General features: G+C 42.7%; 1 protein-coding gene across 1 annotated transcript in view; it reads right to left on the bottom strand.

Moving 5' to 3' along the window:
* Positions 1 to 19,304, bottom strand: part of Dip-C (dipeptidase C) — a 662,859-nt gene that overhangs the window by 509,831 nt on the left and 133,724 nt on the right. The window lies entirely within an intron of this gene.

The following is a 19,304-nucleotide window of genomic DNA, read 5'->3' as shown; positions in this document are numbered from 1 at the left end:
GGAAACCTAAATTCTGACAGGGTCACCTTCTTGATAACAGTTTCTGTTATTCAACTATATTATGTTTGTCTCCAAGCGATTTCATTCAGTTTAGGAAAACTCCTGGACTCTGGTATAGAGCGTCAAATACACGAAACGATTAGAGTTATACAACCAAATCGACTTTATTTGATACTTTCAGGAATATCAATTTTGGTAAACAAGTTAAACTTAAAACAATGTTTCGACTTCTCTCGACTTTTTTCATTTTTTTTTCTCCCTAGCGGAGGGAGTTGGAACTTTTACTCATCGTCTCAATACGGAGGTAAACCAGACGACTTTATTCAGCTGTCAGCTCTTATCTATTTCCTGTTGTGCGCCAGTCAATTTTTTTCTTCTTCAGCAGTTACGTAAAGTTCTTCCACAAGTCAAAGAATTTATTTCGATTATATTTTCACGCGAGCTGGAGACATACTCCTGCTTGTCGCCAAGTGATTTTGTTCTATTTGGGAAGTTCTCCTTGCGGTCAAAGTCACACCTCACTACTCCATGGCGTCCTTTAGATAAATAATTATGACACCCGGCGCTTTTATTCAACAGGTGGCACGAGCCTGGAAGTTTTTTCGATCGTCAAACCCAAAGGTATATGGTGTGCCAGTGAACGGGCTAAGAGACTGCAGGTGTTGATTCAAGGAGCCTGCACGTTCCAAACTACCTTCAGCAGCGTCACCAATGACGCAGAACTTTCTCCGTCTGTCCGGAGTGGCCGCCGTAGGCCCGGCCAGCGGTTGAAACACGAGACGGCGGACTAGACGCAGCACAGGCAGGCCGCCGGCATGGACTACCGTATCTCAATCCACAGGAATTCAGTCATAAGGTCGCTCGTATAACAGGACAGGGCTTAACGTCTTCTTCGCCTGTCAGGTGTCTCAATCTTAGATCTTCCACTTCTTTGTCGACGACTTGACACCCCCAAGCCAAAAGAATTTCCAATTCTCGAAGCTAATGGCAAGACACGTTTCCAATAATAACAAACCACATTTGGTGCACTTGTGGAAGCACTGCTCACCAGTATTTGGTTGTACAGTCCACGTATTTGTAAACTCAGACGAACAAAACAATCGTAGAAATACGTCACGGATAAAAAATAATACACACAATTATATATATATATATATATATATATATATATATATATATATATATGTGTGTGTGTGTGTGTGTGTGTGTGTGTGTGTGTGTGTGTGTGTGTGTGTGTGTGTGTTCAAGTATGCCCGATTTAAAACTTGTTATGTATTATATTAAGAAAATGTCGAAGAACCTCCTCCCCTCAACCTCTATGGACTTAATGATACCCCTACGGACCAGGGTTCCGCAACATTCTTTTAATACTTGGACACCAAGTTCCAGTCAAAGAAGAATGGTGATCACTTCTAACTTACCCTCTTTCTGCTACCCTCCTTCAATCACTCTCTTCAGTATGATATTGCTTTTAAGGACAGAAGCTCTAGCTAGCACTCATAGAATACTAAAACCTTTATTATATTTTTAGAACAAGAACACATCACTTTGGTATCATCCAAGGGCGCATCAGCCAAAACCAAAACTCGACCTGAATGCGTCCTTGGTCATGTTTGGGGTCTGTGTTGACACCATACGACTCGCTTTTGTATTTCAACTAAGATCCTCCCAGTCTTTGCCTTACGGGATTTTGTCCTCGCGACCCTCGACAACAAACAAATGCTGGCATCAGTTGCAAAAATGCACCAGCGAACACTTCAAGAACGGAGACACTTTCGGACATAAAAATAAATAGATAAATACACATACGAAATAAGAATTAACTAAACATATAAATAATAAAAATATAATAATAATAATAATAACAATAATAATAATAATAATAATAATACTGTAATAATAATAATAATAATAATAATAGTAATAATATTAACAATAATAATAATAATAATAATAATAATAATAGTAATAATATTAACAATAATAATAATAATAATAATAATAATAATGATAATAACAATAATAATAATAATGATAATAACAATAAAATAATAATATTAATAATAATAAACTACAATTCTCTGTGCTTCGTACACAGGTGACGTTACTATATAAATCTACAGACCCTAAACGCGCCAGAGTATACGTTACTGTGCCTGGCTGCTGAACTCCCACTAGTACGTAAGGTCAAGAGGCGGGCGAAGTAGTACAAAACTAGAACGTGGTCACATACAAGTAGTGCGCCCCTGAGCGCGTGGGCTCTCCAGCATTAATCATCAGGTCCTCGCACGCGCCTACATGCCCATATCCACGGCCGCGTAGAGGCGTCAGCTCAACATATTGACCACTGCAGTGGAACAGGCGTGTTGCAGACTGAACGACACGAGAATGCATGCGTGGGAGAGGGACAACAAACAGATGCCTGAGAGAAGAGGCAAGGCTGCAGGAGTAACATGGCAGATGTTGGGAGAGGCCTTTGTTCAGTTGCGGACTCCGAATGGCCTGGCTGACAGGTGTGTACTGTGCTATCCATCAAAAGCTACGAGACACCTTTGTATCATTTGCCTCCCTATGTAAGCCAGACTTCTCCCCATACATACTAATCCTACCCTATCTAACCGATGTCCCAGTTCCCAAAACTGTTTGTCCTTTAAGCTACATATTCAATATTATATCATTTACTTCCACACCTACCTGTATAACATTTACATAATTGTATGCCCACATATAAAACTTTTTAGGTAGCTGGATGGCTTGCCCCTACACAAGTCTGGCTATCAAACTAGCACGAGAGAGCGGGACACGCAGACAAATAATTAGCCTGTCAGGGAGCTTTCAAGTAAGCCTTAGAAAATTTGCCAAGCCATCCTGTCCGGAAAAGAGAGAAAGAGAAGGAGAGAGAGAGAGAGAGAGAGAGAGAGAGAGAGAGAGAGAGAGAGAATATATGAGAAAGAGAGATATGGAGACAGGAAAGGAAAGAGAAGAGAGAGGGAGAAGGAGAGAAAGGTGAAAAGAAAGAGGAGAAGGAGAGAGAGGAAGAGAGAGAATGTATGAGAAAGAGAAAGAGATGGAGAGAGATAGGAAAAGAAATAGAGAGAAGGAGAAGCAGAGAAAGGTGAAATGAAAGAGGAGAGAAGGAGAGAGAGAGAATATGTGAGAGAGATGGAGAGAGAGGAAAAGAAAGAGAAGAGAGAGGGAGAAGGGGAAAAAAGAGAAATGAGGAGAGAGAGAGAGAGAGAGAGAGAGAGAGAGAGAGAGAGAGAGAGAGAGAGAGAGAGAGAGAGAAGAGATTGACAATAAGAGAGAAGGTTGTGGTGGTGGTAGTGGTGGAGGGGAGGTGAACAGGGACGGCGTAATGGACAGATGGGCCGACTTCGTAGCCTCACGAGGTCGGATGGATCCCTAGGGGGTCCGCTGGTGGGGAGTTTGGCCCTCCAGGCGAGGGACGGGCGGTGATGGCCGGGAGGCGAACCGGGAAGGCGGAGTCAATGGGTTTATGACCAAGGAGGAAAAGGTGCCCAAAACTATCTAGGTCGCCGCGGGGGTTTCTTTTCCAAGTTGGCCTAACTTTTCCAACGTGAACTCCTTCAGAATGAGAAATGTGGAGGAACGGAGGACGGGGAGGTGGAGCGGTGGAGGAATAGGTGTAAAGAAGAGGTGGAAGAGGAAGGAGGGAAGAGGAGGAGGATGGAAAGGGGGAGGGAGGGTGGAGAAAGCAGGGTGAGGAGGTAGGAGGATGAGCATGAGGAAGAGGAGGAGGGGAAGAGGAAGAGGAAAAGGAGCGGGACAGAAAAGGTAAAGAAGGAAAGAGACGGAGAAAAGGAAGAAAGAGGAGGAGGAGGAGGAGGATGGAGAGGAGAAGGGAAACGAGGAGGTAATAACTGATAGGCATTTCACCTGTTGAACTTGCTTCGAGTCGCTTCCTAAAGAGGGGTACGCGTGACGGATGGAAATACACATGTGACTCTTTCTCTCTTTCTTCCCAAAGGTTCTCAATACGCGTGCACCCTACCCACCCTCACCTGCACACAGTAATGAATAAATGTTACATAACACTGGCACATGAAGCATACTTTCAATGTGTATGTGCATGGTTATGCCTAAGGCATTTATATGTATATATCATATACTTATGTCTACCTATGTACTTATGTACGGATGTATGTATCTATTAATATAAGTGTTCGCATACAGTACATAACACACACAAACACAAATGCACTACCTGCATACAAGTTCTGAGCTCTCATCCGAGAGATAATAGTTGTCAGTTAAGAGTCTAACGCGTGATAAAAGACCATGGTGAAACACACACACACACACACACACACACATTCATATACGTTTGTTTCTGATTGTATAACAGAATACTCAGTTTCCCTGTCAATTTCTTAGCTGTAGGTGGAAGGGAAATATAATGTCGCCAAATGAAACCATATTGGTGTATATTTAATTGACTACAATATCTACAAGCCTTACGACATTTCGCCCGAAGCAGCACTAGGTATTTCCAGGTAGACTCTATCTGGTTGTGTTACAAAGTGGTGCAATACGAGATTAACACATTCTGGATTAGACTTAAATGTTACATTCTCAGGGAATTGAAGGATGTGGCTGTGACTCCCGAGTGGGTTATAAACTCAGCAGTGAGGAGAACACTTTGAAATGGGTTATTTGCTATAGAAAGCCAACAACTTCAGCACCAGCTACGGGAAACAATTTGTCACAAAAGAAGAGACGAACTGAAGCAAAGTAACAGTGTGTGCAATTGCAAATGTAAGCAAAACAAAGACGAAGCACCTTGTAACGGTGAGTACATCGAATACATGACGCAAACATGATCACAAAGACGGCTAACTTTTCATTTGCAGAACGGCACAATAAAATCACACCCGAGGAAAATTGAAACCATCAAGGAGATCATTAATGCTGGTAATGCTGCTGTGCCTTTCACCCAGGAATGTGTACAATAAAACTTGCTCCCAAAATTCAAGCATACACACACGCACACAATGTACACACACACACACACACACACACACACACACACACACACACGTATATAAATATATATATATATATATATATATATATATATATATATATATATATATATGCAAAGTAGACCATTTGGAAAAAGAAACTAACGAAGCAGTGCGCTTTCGTATATTACATCTTCAGTGCACTGGATATGTAATATACGAAAACGCTCTGCTTCGTTAGTTTCTTTTTCCAAGTGGTCTACTTTGCATAAGTGAACACACGTACCCTTGTTCTTATTAGCACACACACACACACACACACACACACACATATATATATATATATATATATATATATATATATGCGTAAATAACCACTAGGAAAAGTAAACTAACGAAGCAGAGCGCTTTCGTGTAATTACATCTTCAGTGCAGATACAAAGAAGGAATTCCTTCTTTGTATCTGCACTGAAGATGTAATTACACGAAAGCGCTCTGCTTCGTTAGTTTACTTTTCCTAGTGGTTACTTACGCATTTGTGAACACACGCTCCTAGTGTTTTTATTCCATACATATACATATACATATACATATACATATACATATACATATACATATACATATACATGTGTGTGTGTGTGTATATATATATATGAATAGTACCTCATGAGTATAACGGTAAGGAGAGAACGCCGTCGCTGCCGCCGCCGAAGACATGTGGAAGGGCACAGCGAGCACCTGCCGCCGCACACCATCTGGGTCACAAAAGCAGTATACGATACTCGTCGTCACGTCCCCCCATCCCGCCCGTTGGCATCAAAACACAGGAGCAGGATGGCGCAACGAAAGCCACCTCCGCTCAGCTACCACCGATTACCAAAGGCTAGGTAGGTCGCCACAAATGACGCGTGTTTATTATGTACAGCGTCACCAGGTTTCCATTTTTGTTGTGGACTGCAATGAATTGAATGGGAATTGCCATGCAATTCACCAGACTTAGGTACATTAAAAAAAAAAACTTCACCTAGTGACATACATTGAGTATTTTGTTCATGTCAATGTCAAGCGATTTCATCTAAATGTGAAAATGGTGCTGGGCCAAAACAGCTTCTTAATCGATCCACACCCTCGTTCAAATCTCCCGTAGCCCCTTCTCCACTGAACAAATAGCTTGGCAGGAGCCACAGCACAATTCACTAAAAGGTCCACCCTACCGAGGGCCGAAACGAAAACATAAAACAAGACGTCTTTATAGGCTTCGCCCTCGGTCATAGTGTTGTCTTGGCGCAGGTGACTCTCACAGCAGAAACCGCCACAATTCGAAACCAGGCAAGGACGAGTGAATGAACGTGAGACTGAATGAAGTTAGGTTGCAGCCTGATCGTCACACTGGACAGCCCCGGACTTCGGAGGGAACCCGAAGAGGACCGAGGGTGTTGTGCAACGTCTCCTCTGCCTTCAATGGTCCACCTTCAGTACATAAATGAAAGCGTGAAGGGAAATAACTTTGAACACAATGAGGGATCAATTAGGTACTCTTCTGTACACGACTGTATGTGTGTGAAAAAACAATCTATAAAAACGCAGGGCTTTCTTGTGTATGCATTCGGAACAAATATCTAATCAATTTCATGGCAATACGGACAGGTAACTTGAACTTATATGAAATTACAGGTTCCCCGAGATGAAAGAGATGGGAAAATATATCTAGAGCTTCAACAAAATCATACATATATTTACACTCAAAAAGCTTACTAAAAACACATTTAAAGACTATAGGAGTGCTGTAATAACCGAGAACCATCTTGCAATGGCAACAACAAAACTACCCACTTATTCAGACACAAAAACTATTCCTTGTGTATGCCAAGGCTACTTTTCTAAATCATTGTGTTATTATAGTGATTTTTACTTTACACGAAAGATCAGAAAGACCTTAGTAGCTAGCAATCGATTATTTATTTCTTTATCGTATACATATACTGAGTATTTTCCAAGACTTACATTAATTATCATTACCATTGTTATTATTATTACTATCATTATCATTATGAAAAACAACCAAAAGAATAGGTGTTTTTATTAGTAGATATACTACTGCTGCAGACGATTTGGAGAAAATTAATCAAACACAAATACGTAGATAACCTATACATCAATTTCAAGCTGTAATATTCGCAAACCTGATAATAACCGTAACGTTTTAATCCTTTGGGATTCAGGAGTTTCCATCGGCCGAATAAAGCCGTGCGAAGCGTACAGTGTTCCCCGCTTCTCATTTGAACCAAACCACCCGACGGCAGCTTTTTAACTCTTGAAAGAGTCGAGGGGTTCTCCACCAACAGTATAAAACCGACTAGTGGCAGACAGGATGAACATATCTGTCGAGTGAGGCACTCCAGAGACTTCATGTAAAGTCAGGCTTCGCGCACCTGGCCGGGGGGGGGGGTGTTATCAAGAGCCTTGTGGAGGGAGGAACGAAACAGATCGAGAATTTGGACTATAACAATAATATAATAATAATAATAATGAAAATAATAATAATAATTAAAACAGAGCAAGGAAATAAATAAATACACAATCAAACAAAGATCAAATAAAATCTCTGACATAAAACAGAGCAAGGAAATAGATATATACACAATCAAATAAAAATAAAATAAAATCTCTGACTTAAAACAGAGCAAGGAAATAAATAAATACACAATCAAATAAAATAAAATAAAATATATGACTTAAAACAGAGCAAGGAAATAAATAAATACACAATCAAATAAAAAAAAAATTAAAATCTCTGACAACAGAGCTGGATGTTGTAGGCTGTCAGTGCTTTGCAAGCGTGCTAGAAAACATCGTCCCCGACACGTCAGCAAAATTGCTGCCGTGGCTTCTACGGGATAAAAGACGGCGACATCCTCGACTCCTATTTCTTTGGCAACGGCTCGTGGTCTGTAAGAGCCTCTCCTCATACTCGTCCGTCCGTTCCCTGCTTCCCTTCAAGAAAATAATTCTCAACATTTCTTTTTCTTCTTATCCACTCCAAACTGATAACTACCAATCCAGTTTTGACACAAAAAAAAAAAAAAAAAAAAAAACGTAGGATTTTTCCCCCAAAGAAAAAAAAATAATAATAATAATTAGCCATGGTTTATTTGTGATCTTAAAAATGTAAAGTGTTGGTCCAAAATTGAATGGCAGAAAGTTTGAAAAAAGTAATAGTAGTAAGAAAACAAAATGAAGAGAGGGGGAGATGAAAATGACGATAAAAACAAGAAAATTGACGAGAAGAAGGCAAAAAAAGAACTGCATAAAAAGGTGGGGCAAGTATGAACGACCTAAAGCTGTCGTAAATTATGGTTACCTAAATAATGTTAACCTCTTTCAGAGCAAAAACCTCTGGGACTTCATGCGACCTGGCGGATAAACGCAGACAGGAAGCTTTAAACCCCGTCCCAACGCAGCGTGAAAGGCTGACCTCTCACAATCAACACAAGCGACATGACGTCACACACGCAGACATCCGCCAGATTACAGACTGGGACCCACCAAAGTCGTCCGCCACTACTCATAGAACTAATCACTGTTATTGCTATGACCGATGTCGTGATTGTTCACACGATACATAATTGAAGGATTTCCGTCCCTTTGGGAAACACGGCTAACCGTGGCGCCGCCACTATTAAACTGATTACGTTTTGTTAAAACTTTTAATGGTCAAACACCTCACACGCTCACTGTGTCACCCTGGTGCCTGCAAAGGTAGATATGTGCGTGTGTCCTAAATGCAATCGTGCGTGTGTGTATTTACCTAAAAAGTGTGAGAAATGAGATATGCACGAGACGGTTTCGTCTTTGCCTCCATTAATCAAACTAGGCTTATTTTTTTGGTTTTCGATTGCACCATTACATCTCTTTAACTTGTCCACATGTCAATAAATCCGTATCGAAACCAGTGTTCCTTTATATCTTTCAGTTTCAGAGCCGCTCTCCCGCCCCAGAGACTTCCCTACCAATTCTGCCCTTCTTTCATCGATCTCAACAAAGCAATCATGTTATCTTATTTCTTTCAATGAAGTTGTGCGTGCGCGCGCGTGTGTGTGTGTGTGTGTGTGTGTGTTTGTGTGTGTGTGTCTGTGTCTGTGTGCGCCCCCCCCACCCCGGCTAAGGTTAATTCTCCATTAAAACACTATGACCACATTGCGAAACAATGATTACACTTGTTTAATCCATGTCCATTTGTATTACTGTAACTTTCTCTCCTTGGAACCCACGAGAAGGCCTGCAATAAAGCTATGCCAGCCAGCCCACAGAGCCTGTTTGTTCTTATAATCCCAAATTAAGGAAAGCCGGGCGAAGTTCAATTTCGCATTATCCCATTGCGAGATTCAGTTTACATTATATCCATAATTTCACTGATACTTTTTAGTAATTGAGTTTTTTTCCGCCATTTGTTTTAAACACGTAAATAATCGTATTCAGCATTCCCATGAATTCAATCGTCTATCCATTCCATATTCTCGAAGGTTCCACTTGGATTTCTTTTAGCATCTCTCTATCCATTTTTTTTCTTCAGAACTTACAATTAGGTATCGCATCTTGCTAACTGTCTAGAGCAAGGGTTCTCAGCCTTGCTTGGCCCATTCACCCCTTTCACCATTTGTCAGAATGTCATTCCCCCCTCCTTTCCAAGATTGTCTGTTTCAAAAGGTGTATTCTAAATGATATGCAAATATTACTAAAAACCCTTTTATTTTTTCCAAATTAGTATATATTTTTCCCAAATTAGTATAAATCCAGCCCAGGTGACAGGTCAGATAGGCCAAAACCTATAATTGCTTTCCTAACCGCGTAAACTGACTGTGGTCACAAATCACTCCCAGAAAACCCAAAATTCCCCCTTGGGGGTGAATTTCACCCCTACTGAGAACCCCTGGTCTAGAGACTTTCTATTAATGTCCTGAACTGAACAGAGTACTATGTCATATACATAACTTCACTCTCTCCTTTCCTCCAGCGTTATAATCCTCCTCTCCAACCCATTTCGTAATGGCTTCGTATTTTTTCTTCTTAGTTTAAATTTAGTCTACTTGTTATATGTGCTCCAGACTCCTTGACAACTACAGCATGCTCTTAAGCCAGGCCTAACGCCACGTGGAAGTAGAACTTTCCTGATTTCGTTGTTAATATTCTGAACAGCGATTCTCATTTCTACCCAACAAGCACATGTGTGCCTCATAAGGCCAGTGTGGTTCTCAAGTTTCACTAATTAGATGAAAATAATACCGGCTATATACGAAAAATCTTTCTCTCGCCCCACACCCGATAAACTCGTTCATCGCCTCTTTCATCTTAGTGCCTCGTGGATCATGTCCCCCAACACACTGCCCCAGTCAAAGGCAATGCAGTGAGACGCAGCACTTGCTCAGGAGGGCCCGAGAGCAGGACTTGGTTTACCCCCACCGCTTCATTATGCACGAGACGGTTTCGTCTTTGCCTCCATTAATCAAACTAGGCTTATTTTTTTGGTTTTCGATTGCACCATTACATCTCTTTAACTTGTCCACATGTCAATAAATCCGTATCGAAACCAGTGTTCCTTTATATCTTTCAGTTTCAGAGCCGCTCTCCCGCCCCAGAGACTTCCCTACCAATTCTGCCCTTCTTTCATCGATCTCAACAAAGCAATCATGTTATCTTATTTCTTTCAATGAAGTTTCTTCATAAAAAAAAAAAAAAAAAAGTGGGGAAGGGTTAAAAACAAGACCAACATCTCTTTCGGCCGCGTCAGGCCTCACTCAGGGCTTGTCTTAATTCTAAGGCGCGCATTTCTGCAGCCGCGCCATAACGCACCTAAATTCGAAATGAACAGCGCTACAAAAAAAAAAAAAAAAAAAAAAAAAAAACGCGCGCCTACGAAAAATCAACGTTCAAATATCGCGCGCCTCAATGGGGTTTAATACTAAACAACAAAGACAAGACAACTGTATAAAAGAGGCGGAAACAATTTAATGTCTCCCACTTATTATTAAGGAGACAGGTAGGTCTCCTGTAATATTCACATGTTAAAGAAAAAATACATCTCTGTTTAGTGTGCCGTGATTCAATTCACAGTATGAAAAAAAGTGCTCACCGCCTAGCAGTCATGGAGAAAATTTAGGCAAATACTTTTTTGCTCGCCTGCATTTTTTTTTTTTTTTTTTGAAGACATGAACTGCCACTCCGATCTTTTACATTCTCCTCTATACTCGAGAGACTTTCTTCGTGCATCCAATGCCTCCTTTATCCCGTTCATTCACTCCATTCTTGGCTTTCCCCACGAGTTCAATCCATCAATTTATGTTTTCCACGTCAACTCTTAAAATCCACTCTGCCTGACTTTCACGTTTCCCTTTCTATTCATCCTAGTAACACCTACTATACTTCTCAAATATCTAATCTCAAACACGTTTAGGCTCTTCCTTTCTGGCTCCTTTTTTTCCAAAGTCTTTGTTCCATATAGCCACATGGGTATAATCGCCCAATCATACAATCTTCTCTTTACATTTTATCCCCCAGGTATATTTCTCAATACACCCACACATTTTCTGGGCACCTTTACTTCCAGTATAGCTTCACTCCTCCATTCACTGCCACATGCGACATCAAATCAAAACACTCCACTTCCTCCAGTTTCTCAGCCATCAAGCTTGCATCAAACCTGCCACAATCATCGATTTTGTACATCTCATCACCTCATTTTTGTCCACAATTACTCTTAATTAGGATATTTTCCTCTCCAAGTTATCTCCTCTTTATAACCCAGAATTTTGGATTTCCCATTTCCTCCACATTCCATCAAATAACTATGAATTATATATTTCCTATGCTTCATGTACAAATACTTTATGACCGGAGCAGGCAGTGAGCCTTGTAACACCCTATTCGTCACATCCCTCCCTAATCATTTATGAATACACTCATCCAATATAACACAATTCATCTATGATACCTCCCTTACTTTCACTCTTCCATCGCAATCTCTCATGGGTTATTTTGACAACATTCAGGTTTCTTTCATTCCACTTATCTTAAAAACAATACTATGTGGTTCGATATCTAAACACACTGAAATCACCCACGATAGAGTGCTACATCAGGTAGCTCACCTATTCCCAATTGTTTGACGAATATAGACAATAAATCAACGTCGTATCAGTGAGAGCGGGGCCTCATTTTTTTCTCACGTATGCAGCCAGCGAACACGATTACATCTGACTTGACACCCCTCATCTCCGAAAAAATGTACAGAGGAAATCATGCAGTCATCTAAAAGCTAGTTTCCCGACTCTACTCTTCCCAGCCCACGACACAATATACTGCCAAAGTTAGGCACATTAGCATCAAAGACTAAGTCGCTGTGACCACGAAGAAACTTGGCACATATATCACCAGAAACAACCGTAACCAACCAACCACCTCCCGAGACCGCCGCCTCGAGCACCGTAAACCAAATGATTCACGAAGTGGAGGAGAAGGTAAAGATACTGAAGTCATACCATCCAATGGAGCCTTACGAACTATCATGACAATTCCTTCAAGGTTTTTACTTACGATTAAAAAAAATGAATGATTTTCGTTATGATCGATTTACGAAGAGGGACTGCATTATAATATCTCTGTCGTTTCGAGAAAATACAAACACATCAATTCTTTCTAACTCTAAAACACACACACATATAAAACCCCTTCTGACTGAAGGAGATAGATAGACATGATCCTGGTAGTGTAGACTCCAGTTGTGTAACAATTTGGTAAATAAACATTTAATAGCCTCCATAACACTTATCCTAAAACATGTATACATTTACATCATTACATGAAAAAAACATACACAGTGGGAAAACAATATAGAGGAGCATGGGGATCTGAAGGTTTGCCAGCGAATCTCTGTTACCCCAGCGGGCCTTGCTGTCCGCAAGAAGACAGGAAATGTGGAAAGCTTCTATCGGTTTCCTTTTCCAAGAACTGACTGACACGCTGACTTTGGTGGATGCTCGAGTATCTTGACGAGTGACTGAGTGACTGAGCTGGCGGTTATGACCAAAGGGACCTCGTCTCGACCTCGGAGGAGCATCCACTTCCACTGATCTCCTACGCCTCCGTCCATGCCTCTTCCACTACTACTACTACTCCAATCCCCTCTGTTAGTTTGAGTTTGAAATAAGAAAAATGTAGGTGAGAGAAGTTATAAGTTTCGACTTTTTTTTGGGGGGGGGGGAAAACTCGTCTAGTTGAACACATTCACATACACACAAACATACACACACACAGACACACATACACACACACGCTCACACATGGACTAAGCTCTCACACGAAGGGCAATGTGTGACCTATGACCATGGTGAATCACACACACACACACACACACACACACACACACACACACACACACACACACACACCGGTGGCGCGGTTCGTAGAGTACTAGACTGTCAGTACGGTGGTACTTGGTTCGAATCCTGGCCAGGGCTGAAATTATTTCAGTATCACTGCGCTTCGAGTCGTTACTCCGACTCTCATGGGCGGGGAGTTGGGGAGGTGTGTGCGTGTAAGGTCATAGCATTACTCATAGATCGGTCACACGAGCTCTGAGCTCTGAGCTCTCTTCCGGGAGGGAAATAGCTGTCGATCACGAGTCCAACACGTGATCCAAAGACCAAGGTGAATCACACACGCACTCACGTAAACTTTGAATTTGTAACCCTTTTTTGAAGTCCTGTCCATGGCACCACACATTTGGTTGGTCGCCTGATGACTCGCTCGCTCGTTCGCCCGCCCCCTCCCCGAGTCCCTCGACAGGCACATACATGCAAGCATGCGCAAGCTCCAGCAGCTTCGCAGAACAAGGAAGAGGGAACCGGTTCGAGCGTGATTCACGCCAAGGCGCAGCCATATTCCCAAGTTCGACAAGAGATGACACCTCGACGCTGTAATCTACCTTGCAAATACGTCTGGAAGCGTTATACTAAAATCATGAATTCAACAATACATGAGTAAAATAAACCAGATATGCAGTGATGCCGCTCATACTTGTCTACTGCAAAACTTTCGGCATACTCTGGAATCCGGTTGTGCGTACAAAGATACCGCAGAAAATATGCATTTTGCAGGAACATAGTGGATACAGTAGTCACAGTATGTCTATTCTGTACATCGATAATTATATATGTATCTATATATGGATATATACATGAATAAATCTATGCACGGATGTGTGTGAATGGAAGTGTGTATATCATGTATGTACGTTATGTATGAAAAAACACACAAGGATGTGTCTATGTCGTACATACTCATAAATGCTCACACAAATACCATATCTGTGGGCAGTACAGATTCCTTTCCTCACGATTCTTTTGGCTAACGTGACGGGGGCTATCTACTCCACTGATGCCTGAATGACAATCTAGGGAAAGAGTCTGTTGTTATATAATACACAAACTGAGCCCCACGGTGAGGGGTAGAACAGCCCGCAGGTAGTGGTGACCAGATTGCCTGGTGAGGAAAAGACTGATTGAGACATGTGCAACTCGATGCTCACCGAAGGAATACTGCCGAGATGAATCAAGTAACCTGGCGGAAGCCTGGTCAAAACCAACAGCGCAAACCGGAGGAGAACGGCAAAGGACTAAGAAGAATCCAAGCAATCTTTTCCAGGTTGCCGTCAGAGAGGACTGTAAGTACACAATCCCGAAGACACACAAATAGCCAAAGATTCTTACATACATTTGTATCAGTTCAGCACATTCCGTACAAGGGGAGGGTGGAGACGACCCCGTGTATCACCGAGCGCACAAAGAGACATTACGGAGAGTAGGCTACGGGTAATGTAGGTTATGAAATGATGAAACGTGAACACGAGAAAACCACCAACCCGCCGCCTCCGCCTTCCTTGAACCGGTCCTCGGCTTAACGGGAACAAAAATTGTCTTGTTATCATTCTCGCTCCCTGTGGCGACGAGCTTCTCGTTAAGGTCTCCTCAGGCTTCCAGAGGTAATAAACATGATGTCGATATTCTGCATTAACAAATCGACTGCAGTATGTAATCTATTCCGGCTCCTATCGACTGAGATACTTTATCGCCTTATTGCCAGGAATCAGTCAGAAGACGTTTCATTGTCGCTGCTTTACTTAAATCTTAGGAACTACAGCGACTTCATATGGATTACCAAGGCCCTAGTGGGGGTAAAAAATATATTTGACAAAGTTTTGGTTGCCTGGGTGGGCAACCCCCTTTCAGGTGTAAATCCATTGTAAATATAATACACATACTTGCACAAAAACAGCACCAATTCAGAAATTACGGGCGGGTGGAGAAGGGAGGGGGTCAGTTGCTGTGCCTTGCCAAAAGCAATTCCAAAATGCCTGCTTAGCTAGGAACTATCGATAAGGCGAGGACATTGGTCTGTGTCTTCTCTTGGGCCGAGGAAGACTTGGCTGCTAGTCTTAAAACCTAACGGCAACTAAGGCGGTCATAAAGGGCACCATCTACAAAATAAGAGAGAGAGAGAGAGAGAGAGAGAGAGAGAGAGAGAGAGAGAGAGAGAGATCTGGATATATATATATTATATATATATATATATATATATATATATATATATATATACACACACACATATATATAAGGAGAGAGGGAGAGAGAGGGAGAGGGAGAGAGAGAGAGAGAGAGAGAGAGAGAGAGAGAGAGAGAGAGAGAGAGAGAGAGAGAGAGAGAGAGAGAGAGAGAGAGAGAGAGAAATAAGGGGAGAGAGAGGGGGAGGGCTTGCAAGTGTGTGGGTCGCTATGGCTTCAGTATCACGTGCTGGACTCGTGATCGAAAGCTGTTACCCTCCCGCATGAGAGCTTTATAGCTCGCTTAGTCCAATCTATGTAATGTTGTAATCTTGCACACACACACACACACACACACACACACACCATCCTCTTGCTCAAAGAAATCAGTAACAGCATTTGTATTGCAATACTTTTCATGCCCTGCGTGAGGTGGCGTTTGATCTAAGTTTCGCTGAGTTGGCAAGCCTAGATGCTAACCACAATACCAACAGGCCGTGTGTGTATGTTTGTGCATGTACGCGTTTGCTCATACCCATATGACGACATATGAACACAGACACTAAAATAACCTTTACGCAGGCGTCCTTGACCATTCATTTTTTCTTTATTTCTTAATTTGAGGTACACGGTGTCGAGCCTCACCCCTCTCCTATAAATTCTTTTGCTATTGTTGCGGCTGCAGGAGGAAGAAGGAATGCGCACATTCCACTTCGCCCAGACCCGCAGCGGTGGCCAGCAGAGAGTCCCGTGGTTCGAGGTTGTACTAGCGCCTCCCCCTCCCCCTCCCCCTCGCCCACCCCCGCGCCCGCTTCGCTGAACACCACGAACGAGGCCGTTCCTCTTCCCATATGAAACTGGCGCTGACGTCAACGATGGCAGGCGAGTGCCAACTCCTGGCACTCACTGAGTCCAAAGACATCATAAACAAACCTTCACGGAAAAGAGAAAGGGAGAGAGAAAAGAGAGAGAGAGGGGGGGAGGGGGGCGCACTCTACCTAACCATGATAGCGTTCTAACAAGCACCATCGTAAATCTCCTAATAGCCCCTCTCCCCTCCCCCCCATCCTTCCCCTTCCCAATCCACTCTACCACTTCCACTTCAGTCGTTTTCCTAAACCCATTCAATATTTTCTTTGGCCCAAACTCCTCGGTTCTCTGCTTCCACCCCACCCCACCGCCTTCTCAGGGGCATAACTATCATCGCCACCACCGTCACTCACATCACCTCCCTCCTCTCATCTCCTTCTCCTCCTCTTCCTCCTTCTTCACCCTCGGCTGGACTAGGAGGCACCGACGTCAACGCTTCAGAGAATATCCAGGGTCAATAAAAAGTATATCCAATGGATCTGGTGGTGGTGGTGGTGGAGGGAAGTGGGCATGATGCGGATGAATGTCGTGGTGCTGGCAGTCGTGATGGTGTTAACGGTCTCGGTTGTGACTGTGATTTTGGTGTTGACGATAATGACGGTCGACGAGACAGACAGACAGGCAGATGAAGTCATGGTTGCGGTTGCAGGTCGGCGGCCAAGTACCTTTTTGTGCTCGACGAAATGACAACACAACAGACCGGCCAGTCTTCTGCCATTCAAGGGTCATGACGTCATTTCCGTTCGTATTTAGATAAGCGATTTTTTCCCTCTTCCACACTGCATATTCCTTTTTTTTTGTGTGACAAGAAATCACCACATTTACGAGTTTCTATGATGAAATAAGTTAGTGATTGCAAATCAGATGGACAACTTGGAAACACGTCTAGCTGATTATTCTTAATATAGTCATGTTTTAATGAAAGCAATCTTAAGTAATTGCTTTTACAATAGTTGAAGATAATAATTGACTTTATAATCACTGTCAACAAAGTCAACTTTGACCCATGATCTTTTGCACATTTTTTCTCTATCATTCTTAGTTGTTTTTTTATTCATATCACAGTTCCTAATATTTACAAACTATTTACAGTGAGAAAAGTGTTTTAGTGTTACATAAACAATTCAGAAAGAACAAAGAGACAAAGAAACAAAGGACCGAAGACGTGACGTCAGAATACGAATTTTCTGACTGGCTACACGACATGACATCATCAAAGCTGAATGGCAGTTGACCAATCAGGGCCTCCCGTGGCTTATCGCGCCAGGAAAACAAATAAACACGCTGGCGATTGTTCGGGAGTCCATCTCGCGTCTCTAGGGATGGAATTACTCGCTTCAACCGGATTGGAGTTGTACAGTCACGTTCGAAAGTTTGGCGACAACCTTATAATAGAACCTTCTCTGGTACTCGCTGGCGCCTTAATTTGCGCATGTATCAATGTTACAAACATCCCTTGTCATTCATTATTATACTTAAAGACCTTTCGCCTGGTTATCGACGTCGTCCACGCTTCCATCCGCTCGAGCCGCCGATGCCACAAGCGGTCGCAAGTCCGGAGGATGATAAAGGGGGGGGGGGGAGATGCTGTATGACCCGCTATCTATCCACTCCTTTTCACCCTCTTCCTTCTGTGAATTTTGAATCTTCTTTCTTTAACTCCATTCTCATCCACTTTCTTTCCCTCCTAGCTGGTGACATGGAAATACAGCACAGTCAGGAGCCCCATGTTTCTTTCCAGTGAGATCTACGTGATACCTCAAGGACCGTTGCTGCCCACAATGGGACTGTGGGTTTCCGATCAGTACAACTCGAGGCGAAATTTATTATTTTTTCTATTCAGTCACTCTCGATAATACAACTACTACTACTATATAAAATCTCAAATATGCATTCCTGTTATTTGACGATATTCACATACGAAATGTAAACACTTTCCTCCCTCCTTAAGGACCATTTACACGGTCAAACAGTTTGACAAACCCGGTTTGTCAGACAAGTGTTTGAAGTGATGTTTGACCGTGTGAATGGGGTATTTGGTCGTCAAACACGTTTGTCATCCACACGGTCAAACATCACTTCAAACACTTGTTTGACAAACCGGGTTTGTCAAATCATTTGACCGTCTAAATGCCCCTTTAAACGTTTACATTCCCATGACCTGCTCTATGCTTGTTCCAGCCTTTTCAAGAATCTGCTAATACTGAAACCCAAGGTCTACTCGCTCGCCACACACTATGCTCTACTTCTCTAAATACCCACTTTCGATCTAATAATGATAACGCTAAACTCTGAGCGCATTCATGTAACTGGAACAATATATTTGTATTCACCTCGACCAACACACGCTCAAACCCAACTCTCTTTCTCGTCGCGAACGCCTCATTCTCAGAAACTACAAAGGCACAGCCGACAGCTGGTCGTCTCGATCTCACACTCTCACGAGCTCCCCACCCCACCCCCGCCCTCCCAAGGTGCAGTTCCAGATCAGACTGGTCCAACTTCCGCACTCTCACGTTCCATCTCCCGCGGCCTGCTTCCGGCCTCTCACGGGATGTATTATGCACCAACTCCAGGGCCCCGCTTTCTCGACCTACTACTTCGCCCTCCTGCTTTCACGGAACCGGCACCGGCACTCCCTTGGGCCGCGAAGCTCTCCCCTACCACCTCCTCCTCCTCCTTAGTACATCTCACCTGGCTAACGCTACACCATTTCATTCAACTTAAAGGAAACCCAGCCCCGCTCACGAGAGCCAATGGCACGTGCAACTCCTGCAGGTAACTTAAACACTACCTATTTACGACGTCTTCGACTTCTTCGTTACTGAGACGCAGTTATTGAATCTTATTTTAGCTCA

Source organism: Oratosquilla oratoria, chromosome 25 (genome assembly GCF_046742065.1).
Source record: "Oratosquilla oratoria isolate Oo_2021 chromosome 25, ASM4674206v1, whole genome shotgun sequence".
In the NCBI taxonomy this organism is placed as follows: Eukaryota; Metazoa; Arthropoda; class Malacostraca; order Stomatopoda; family Squillidae; genus Oratosquilla; species Oratosquilla oratoria.
This window is presented reverse-complemented; position numbering and strand designations above follow the sequence as displayed.